Here is a 10,297-nt window from a genome sequence, read left to right on the forward strand (position 1 = left end):
GCTTATTGACAATTCGTAGTTCTATGGTGGGGGCTTATTCGTGGGGGGGGAGGTTTCGAGGGGGGCCGATTTGAGGATTTACAGTAGTTTCAAACTTTATACGAATTTTGCAGAAATGTTGTCACTTCTATTGTTGGTAATTTTGTTCGAAGAAAAAGCTTTCAAAATATTAGCAGATGGTGAACTTCTCATTTCTACGGAAATGTCGTTCCAACATTTTGCTCCGTGGTAACGTACTGACCTGAGACCATATTTCAATACGTTTTTATGATATACGAAAATTCTGTTGTTGGTGGCATGCCACGTACCATATTGCTGAACAGATTCAACTAATGAAAAGAAAGAATGAAAGCAAGCAGGGTAGATTTTAGATTTTGACAGAGTCATATACAAAACTAAGCAATTTCAGCTGAAAGGGATTAGACGACAAATTTCGACCCCCAACAATCGCAAATGATTTTTAAAGCTCTCGGTAGATGAGGATTTCTCGGCACAAAGCAAGCTTCTGCCTAGCGGTAATGGCTGCTCGCGTCGATGAAATTAAAAAGGTTGATATAACCAAGAAAGAATAGAATCGGTCAAAAATAAAGTTTCGAACCGCTCCCAACCGACTTCTTCTAGGCCAACTAGGTATTAGATGTTAATTTTCTAACTCGTGAATAAAATATCAACAAAATGAAGGGCAAAAAGCTCCCTCAGAAATCATGCCATAGACATCAGAAAATCAGTCATGAGGCTACGTTCCCACATCATCGAGAGCGAGTTGGGCCGTTGGTGCATCGGCGCAAATCGCTAAACCTACCACTGATTTAAACAGGAAGCGGTTACTTTGGAATTTTCCATAATAACCCCAACATTTAATTGATAAAGGAGAGGGAATGGACAAGAAAAGACTCTTTTCCCCACTAACAGCCGATGCACCAGTCCTACCTAATAGCATCCAAATAAATGCTAACAGCATAAAGGAATGCCTAAAGGTACGAGAAATTTTATTGAATGCATCAAGAGAAAAAAAAGGGAGGGAGGGCTGGGAAAATAAACAGCACACTCTTTTCGTCGCCTTTCACCAAGCAAAGAGAAACCAACACTATGCCAAACCTTAATTACCCCCAGAATAACCTAGGGAATGAAAACAGCCATGAGCCATAAATCTTGCCCTAGCATTACTAAACAAAACCCCCGGAGGCCAAGACTACTTCGCAATACCAATAAACGAGTAACGCAAATGCAAGAGAACCACGAGAAAGCGTGGCACATGAGACTAAAAATATGAATAACAGTCAATAATCAACTCAAGAGTAACAGTCAATGCAAAAGCCTCTCGTGAAATTAACTCTGATTAAATTTCATTAAATCATCATCTAAACTTTCCCGTTATAATAGAATGGTATTCAAACCTATGTATGATAGAATTATACTACTAGCTAACCCTCATTAGTGAGAGCTTGTCCAGAATAGAAAACTTGTTTTCCTCTTTCATCCTTTCTATGCCATGTTCGTTCAAAATTGGTTTGTTTTCAATTTTCAGCGAGCGTGAAGACAATCACGCGCTCATTTAAAGGCGGATTTCCACTTTATTCCAGGTTGCCAGGTCCCAAAAACCAAAAAATGGGTTATGAAATAAAGCCAAAAAAGGCTTAATTTTAAAACGAGGCTACAGAACAATAGAAATCGCTCATAATTGAAAAAGAGGCTGATACGATGTCATCAACAATTACAGAGAGAACAACAAAGCACATTTAACATATCATTATTTACCATTTTTAAACAAAGGTTTTGGACAATGTGAACTGATTTTATCCACTCTTAATATGATGAACTTTTTAATTATAATGTTTTTTTAGTAAATCGATACAATTAGTTAAATAGAGGACCCTCATGACAAGCACCCCCGAGTGACTGAGGCCTTCCTCTGTAAATATTTATATTATTATTACTGTATTATTATTATTTTTACTATCCGTATGAAAGGATTTTATAAACTACATAGAATTGCGATAATCTAAGCATACCGCTGAACTCCTCTAGCAAAAAATCTCTCTGGCTACACCCATTTCGTCGACTTTATTACTTTGTTGATATTAAGCATGCAAGTGTGAAGCTTTAGAAAGGACTATGTCTAAAGACAAAAAAGAAGTGAATCTTTTTTATGTCACTCTAGTGGCCTTAAAATCCTGCCATATACCAGTAAACAGATTGCACCTGGTGCTTTCTAAATAATTGCATCGGGTTTTTTACAGACGTGAGTTTGCTGAGGAGGTTAGAAAGTAAACTACAAATGCAGACAACTACATCATATGAAATATGAGTTTGAAAAAAGCCACCCATTCTTGATAGAAATACGATATAACCCCAAAGGCTTGCATGTTCTCTTTAATGTCAAGGATCTTATTATTCAACTGTTGCCATTCAATTAATTTGTTTTGATAAAATCAAGTTTATAATTGAAAAACATTCTGAAAAAGCCACATTATGACAAATTTTAGCTCTAAGCTAAATCATTTTTTCAAAGCCAAACATGTTCTGAAAAAGCCAAATTTCTGAAATTTGGCTTAGAAAAAGCCAAGTTGGCAAACCTGCTTTTTTCGCTCTGGTCGCTCGACTGAGCGAATACACATTAGGGCATGCGCAAATGGAACTTCCTTATTCGCTGCGAATGCGCAACCATTCGCCGAGTAGTTCAACTCAGTTCAACTACTGAGCGACTGGTCGCGTATAGCTTGAGAAAAAGTACTGTGGTTTGACTGTAAAGGCCGGTTTCCACTTGATTCGCACTGGTCGCGCGACCTGGCGAAGGGGCGAATGTGCGAGTGGGCGAATGGCACGGCCGTCGCGAGGCAAGCCTTGTTGGAGGGGGTGTGGGGGGTTTGTGGACTACAAATTTATTTGATTACTGTCACATACCTCTGCAATGCATTTTGTCAATCTAAATCTGTATATAATTCGCAACTTTCGTTTTAATTTGATAATAACGGAATTTTCCTAACAGTTTTGCCAAATCTCTATATCGGAACAAGCAGCACTGGTTGTCAATTTAGATCCCTCTTTCCTTCTTAGCATGCTTTTTGAATGTTAAAAAAACTGAAGCTCATAGTGATTTGCAGTTGACGCTTCTACCGAGAAACCTTAGGGGAAATGGATACAAGACACAATTTTACCTAAAGAGGGCCTGGATTTTTTGATTTGGTGCCAACAAGAAATTTTCAAATCTTCAAATCATTAGTTTGTTTACCTGCATTCATATCAAGAAATATCATATTTAACCAACGGAGCAACTACCTTTGCTTGATCCTTTATTGATTTTATAACATGAAGGTCTCTAAAATACCTAAAGCGTTTCTTCCACCAAGCGGGTTTTACCTGAAATTTCCTGTTGAGATACTTGTAGGTGTGTGTGGCACCACCCACACCCCCCCCCCCTGTTCGCGACGCCCCTGGCAAATGGGCAGATCTGCGACTCGGCGAATGAATGGCGGGAAAATAACAAACACGGCGCTCACAAGACAGAAGGTTTTACTGCTCGTGCTCTTAAAAAGGCGTTTGAGAAGAAAGAATTGTTCAAAAAGAAAAATTTGGGTTCGCAATCTTTATGCTGAGCATAAATTGAAAAGGGAATATCATTTGCTTGTGAGGGACATGCAAATCTTTGACGAAGAATACTTTTTTAAACAGTTTCGCATGGTTCCTGCTAAGTTTGAAGAGCTACTTTCCTTTGTTGCACCATACATCTTGAAATCGTCAGCCAAAAGAGAAGCCATAAGTCCAAGTGAACGGCTATGCGTTACACGGAGGTACTTAGTAACTGATGTTGCTCAATCTACCATTTCAGCAAGCTACAGGATAAGCAAATCTTCAATTTCAAGAATTGTGAGGGAGACAACTGGTGCTATTTGGAAAGCGTTGTCACTGAAAGGGTACCTTAAAGTGCCAGAAACCAATGAAGAATGGACAGACATTGCAGAACAATTTGAGAGAATATGGAACTTTGGTAATTGTTTTGGGGCCATTGATGGGAAGCATCTGGTCATGCAAGTCCCTGCACGTGCTGGGTTTTATTTTTTGAACTACAAAAAGACACACAGCATTGTCTTGATGGCAGTTGTTAATTCAAGCAATGAATTTATTTTGGTAGATATTGGTGATTCTGGTAGACAGAGTGATGGTGGCGTATTTTCAGCAAGTTCTTTAGGACGAGCAATAGAGGAGAACCTACTCAACATACCACAGCCAAGGCCTTTACGAGCAACAGCAAAACATTTCTCTTTTGTTTTTTGTCGGGACGAAGCCTTTCCGCTCAGGGAGTATTTGATGAAGCCACATGCTAGAGCATCAATAGGCCCCAAGGAACAAATAGCCAATTACAGAATTTATAGAGCTAGGAGACAAGTGGGAAATGTATTTGGCGTATGTGCAGCACGTTTTTGTGGCCTCTGTTAAACCAACCAGGGCATGGTTTGTTGAAGGACTAGCACGAAATAACTAGCCTCTAAATGACTAGCATAGAACCAGGGGCGGACTGGCCGGTCGGGCAATTCGGGCGATCGCCCAAAGGGCCGGTCGGTTTAAGGGCCGGCTGATAAAAGTGCAAAAAAAATAAATTAGCTCAAAAAGTAAATGCGAGGCAAAAAAGTATACCCACGCGTTGATCTGTTTGTCTTGAATTTTCAGAAAGAATAAATATTCGGCAATTTGCTTTGTGGGAAAGAATAAATATTCAGGCGAGTACTCCAAAACCATCAAAATTATGAATTCATTTTTGTCACCGCAGCCCAAACACACTCCTTCAGGAAATATATTATTATATTTATTATATTCTTGTTATATTTTCTCTTGACGGTATTCATAAGATTTTTACCTGCCCTGATGTCTTTTTACTTAGCTTTTGCTTGAAGCTGGTCATGTTTTTGCCTAAGCACAAGCTATTGCTAAATGTAATATATTTAAAAGTCCAAAGTATAGAGTTCACTAAGCGATTTGCTCTGTGATGTGAAGCAATGAAGAGGACATACGTAGAACGAAGGAAGAAAAAGATAACTTCAACCAAAAGTGGTGCACAAAAAATTTCACAAGGAAAAGCTATGAGACTCAAAAAAGGATTCAGCTACGATACAAAGCTTTTTTTATCAAGCAAAAGCCACAAACGTCACCAAAAATAGCAGGGTCTTGCTTTTGCTCCTTTCAATAAACTCATACAAGTTATGGTAAGTTTATTAGGCCTATACTATCATAAGTCAAATGCATCCCCCGCCCAACAGGGTGCTACACGATAAAATTTCAAGTTAATGTTCTTCATGTTAATGTTCTTAGAAAAACACCTTTTAGATGACATCCAGAACCGAGGGGCAAATCACTTCATAAAAATCTCGTACACCTTTGGTCGAAATTTTATTGTTTTATGAGAAAATCCCTGGAAATCCTTTTTTGTGGAAATATCGTACACTTTTTGCAAGAGTGAACTACCCCTCGTCCAGAACGATAACTGTTGTATTTTTACGCATTCGTTAGGGTAGCTTGCGGTGACCGAAAAGCTAGAACTTCCTTTAACAATGCGATCGCTGGCAGAAATCAAACAGAGAAAAAGACAGAGTGCCAATCTATGATTAACACAAGTACTTTCTCTAAAACTGTAAAACTTGAGTGAGCAATGAGTAGTTAGCTAACAACTTTTATAGTAATCTGTCTTGTGTCCCTTGGCAATCCATTCTTCATGTAGCACCACTATGTTCACACGTCTCGGTTAATCAAAACATGTTTACGAAGAAACAGGTGTTAGTGAAGAAAAGGTGTTTACCAAAAAAGTTGTTTACCATAAAAATTGTTTATAAAAATCATTTATCAAAAACTTTACGTTCGTAACACCTCTCCATCAGGCTTAGGTCTCGTGGCAGCGACAGCCGATGCTGGTCGCTTTTCTTGAAGACGTTTGGACCTTCTTGGTTTGTTTGGTCCGTACTCATCGGAATTGGGAAGTCTTGGGTTGCGTCGCTTTGGCTTCTCAGTTGGCCCCTCCTTGGTATGTAGCTCTTGTGTGGGTTTAGCTCGGAAACCTGGATCATCGTCTTGATCAGCTCCGTATCTTGGCCGTAACTGATCCAAATGTCGACGCCACACCGGTCCTTTGGGAATCACCTTCACGTAGACACTCCTTGGTCCGTGGATTGCTTTGACAATAGCAGGAACCCATCTTGGCTCTCTGTCACGCCTCGGTCCACAGTACAGTACATAGCAGGGTGTTCCAATTTGATACTTGAAAACCTTGTCAATGAGAGCCTTTCCTTTGTTGATCCGACTGTTGACCTTCCATTGCTGAGCTTGGGCAGTGTGAGCTGGAGATGGAATGATAACATCGATCTTGGTTCTGATTTGTCTTCCATTTCGAAGTTCACTAGGCGAATATCCTGTAGGCAATGGCGTGCGGTGGTATTGCAATAAAAATTCTTCAACAGCCTCTTTAGGTGGAAGAAGTGATTTCTTTAACGACTGCTTGAAAGATTGTACCAACCTTTCTGCTGACCCATTGGTAGCAGGATAATAAGGTGCTCCAGTAAGATGATAAATTCCTCTCTCATTACAGAACTCTTGAAATTCCTCAGATGTAAAGGTTGTTGCATTACAATTGTATGCAGATATCCGAAATGTGCGAAATCTTGTTCCAGATGTAGCATTGTAGCTTTTGATGTTATTGACTGTGTCTGGCGAATACTTGGAATAGGCGTCAGGAATTAGCCAGTTGGAACCCATAAAGTTAATAGCATGATCAACATGAATTCTGCTCCAAGGCTTTTCAGGCAAGATCCATGGATGAATTGGTGCTTTTTCTGGTGCATTCTGGTGCTCTGCGCAGCTTGTACATCCTCTAACCAAATCCGCAATATTTTCGTCTATGTGCGGCCAGTAAACTGCTGATCGTGCCAGTTGTTTCATGCGCTGCATTCCCATGTGTCCCAAATGAAGAAGATCAAGAACTTGCCTTCGAAGTACCTCAGGAACGACAATTCGTGATCCATTGAAAACACTTCCATTGTCAACTGTAAGTGAGTTTTCGAGCTTTCTGAAATGACGCAATTCTGGTTCATCATTGTCTGGCATTGGAGGAAAACCTTCACGAATGTATCGTTTGAGTTTTGAAAGAATCGGGTCTTTTGCTGTTTCGTTTTTCACTACTCCTGGTTGAGTCGGACTTAGTTGTGTTCCAATTGAACGTATCAAACAAACTGTGTTGATGTCTTTAACTTCTTCCCCATTGTCAAAATTGGCATCAGGTCCAATGGGAATTCTACTGAGGACATCTGCGTTTCCATGTTCATCTGTCTTCCTGTACTCTATTGTGTAGTCGTATTGACTGAGGGTGAGAGCCCATCTCGCCAATCTGTTTGCTGCAAGAGCTGGAGTCGGCTTTGTTGGACCAAAAAGCGCCAGCAAAGGTTTATGGTCTGTGACAAGTATGAATCTTCTTCCATACAGGAACTGATGAAACTTTTTCAGAGCAAACACAATAGCGAGAGCTTCCTTTTGGATTTGACTGTAGTTTTTCTGAGCATCAGTCAATGATTTTGAAACATTGCTGATAGGGCGCTCACTTCCATCTGGATATCTGTGAAACAAAACTGCTCCAATTCCACAGGCGGATGCATCACATGAAATTCCAATTTGCTGAGAAAGATCGTAGTGTGCAAGTACCGTGTCATTTGAAAGAATTGTCTTCAAATTGTCAAATGCTTCTTGTGCTTTCTTGTTCCAATTCCAAGGTGTATCTTTCTTAGTCAGCTGATGCAAAGGTGCAGTGATTGTGGACAAATTTGGAATGAACTTCCCATAAAACTGAACGGATTCCAGAAAAGATCGAAGGCTAGTGACGTCAGTGGGCTCTGGCATGTTTCTGACTGCATCAACTTTGCTTCCTTTTTCTACTCCTTCCGGTGTAAGCGTATGCCCAAGATACTCCACAGATAACTGAGCAAAACTGCATTTCTCTAACCGACATCGCAATCCATGTTCCTCAAGGCGTTGTAGAAGCTGCTTCAGGTTCTGCAGATGATCATCAGCACTTTCTCCACTGACCAAGATGTCGTCCAAATATACTGCTACCCCTTGTAGATCACATGTCAGTTGTTCCATTATCTCCTGGAAGTAGCCAGGTGCAGAGCTGATTCCAAATGGTAGTCGCGTTTGCAGGAGAACTCCTCTGTGTGTACTGAGAGCAAGACGTTGTTGACTTTCTTCTGATTATAAGCATCTGCAAGATCGATCGGCCACCTGAGCTGCATCTTCTGTCTCACATGCCAATTCTACTGCTCGTGTGAAGGTCAGTCTGTCATCGTTTTCTTTGAACAGCATCTTTAGAACAGCTTCATTGCCAACTGAGCAGATAAAACGTGTCCTCATTGCTTCATCTTGAGGATCTTCAATTGCAGAGAAGTTGCAAGTTGCGGCGTCTTAGCGAATACGTGCTGCCAATTCTTGAATCGTCTCACCCGGCTTGCGGTTAAGAGAGCTCCAAAACTTGAAACATTCTCTGACTACGAATCGTTTAGGATCGTACTGCTTCTGCATGATGTCAACAATCTCGTCCATTTGTAGCTCATTGACATCTTTCCTGGGCGAGAGCTGTGATGCCATATTTGACAGAAATTTGTAGACAGCATTACTCTGGTTTGTCAGAAAAATCTGTGCTTTCTTTGAATCTTGAACAGAGTGGGCACCAAAAAATGTCTGAAAGCGTTTCCAATAATCAGTCCATAATTCTGACGTACTGTCGAAGGGCTGAAATTTAGGAATTACCGTTGTGATGTTAGTAGTTACTGCTGTATCGCTGCTTGTTGCTGGTTGTCGTCCAAACCCTTCAATGACCCTCATCATTGCTTGCAGTTCTTGCCGATGTAAATCTTGTTGCTTTTGAAATTGCTCCTGTTGTTGTCGAAGTTGAACTTGCTGCAATTCAAGAAGCTCGACCAACTTTTCATTTGCCATTCTTCAGATGAAAGATTCTTCTCTATGTGAAGTCCTCGTCGCCAATTGATTTCTGTTGTATTTTTACGCATTCGTTAGGGTAGCTTGCGGTGACCGAAAAGCTAGAACTTCCTTTAACAATGCGATCGCTGGCAGAAATCAAACAGAGAAAAAGACAGAGTGCCAATCTATGATTAACACAAGTACTTTCTCTAAAACTGTAAAACTTGAGTGAGCAATGAGTAGTTAGCTAACAACTTTTATAGTAATCTGTCTTGTGTCCCTTGACAATCCATTCTTCATGTAGCACCACTATGTTCACACGTCTCGGTTAATCAAAACATGTTTACGAAGAAACAGGTGTTAGTGAAGAAAAGGTGTTTACCAAAAAAGTTGTTTACCATAAAAGTTGTTTATAAAAATCATTTATCAAAAACTTTACGCTCGTAACAATAACATTATCAACATATAACTTACTGTATTTAGAAATAAAGTCAAACCAATGAGTTAAAATTTTTGTTTATTCACTATTTAGTCAGCAAATGACATATTTAACATGTTCTGTTAACCATGTTCTGTTCACCAGCATTCATCCGTGGACAAAATTACTGAATTTAAAAACTTTTTATTTGCTATTATTGTGGGCCGGTTTGATCAAAATTTGCCCGGGCCAAAAATTTGGCCAGTCCACCCCTGGGCAGAAGTGAGATTGGCCGATGATTTTTTGGTTTCAATTTCGCTTGTTTGCAATCGTCGGGGAAGCATGCTAGGAAAATTGAAAGATTGCATAGCTCCGTATTTGGTGTTGCTAGTATTGATGCACCTTCCTTGAGGAATTTCCCTGCAAGATTATCGGTTCCAGCTGCTTTTGAAGGATTTATTCCCTCCAGGAGTTTAAAGACGTTATCATGGTTGGTGTGGTGAAGTTTCAATCCTTCATTTTCAAGATTCAGCTTTTTGTAGTATTTTTTAACACTTTCTATACCAAATCTACGAGGTGGGTTAGGTAGCTTCTTTACAAGCTCTGTAGCTAAATTGGAGAAGAAATTCTTAAAAATATTAGAGTTGATTTTATCATCAAAACAGTGTCTCTCGTCCATTTTTAGGCAAATCTTTGAGAGCTCTCCCCTAGATAAAAACCTCTTGATTATCAAAATTTTATGCATTTACTCGATGCTGAAGAAATGATAATGTTTATCTGCAACTGGATATATAGAGGTACTTCTATTTCTGGGTAAGGACAAGTCTAGGCATGTTGTGCAATGACAGTTGCCTTGAACAGATTTTTTGCTCGTGTTGATTGGGTCAAGCTGGGAAAGTATCAAAGTAGGTCTATACCCGATAGAGA

The sequence above is a fragment of the Rhopilema esculentum genome, chromosome 11, assembly GCF_057945365.1.
Source record: "Rhopilema esculentum isolate cy_ngs chromosome 11, ASM5794536v1, whole genome shotgun sequence".
In the NCBI taxonomy this organism is placed as follows: Eukaryota; Metazoa; Cnidaria; class Scyphozoa; order Rhizostomeae; family Rhizostomatidae; genus Rhopilema; species Rhopilema esculentum.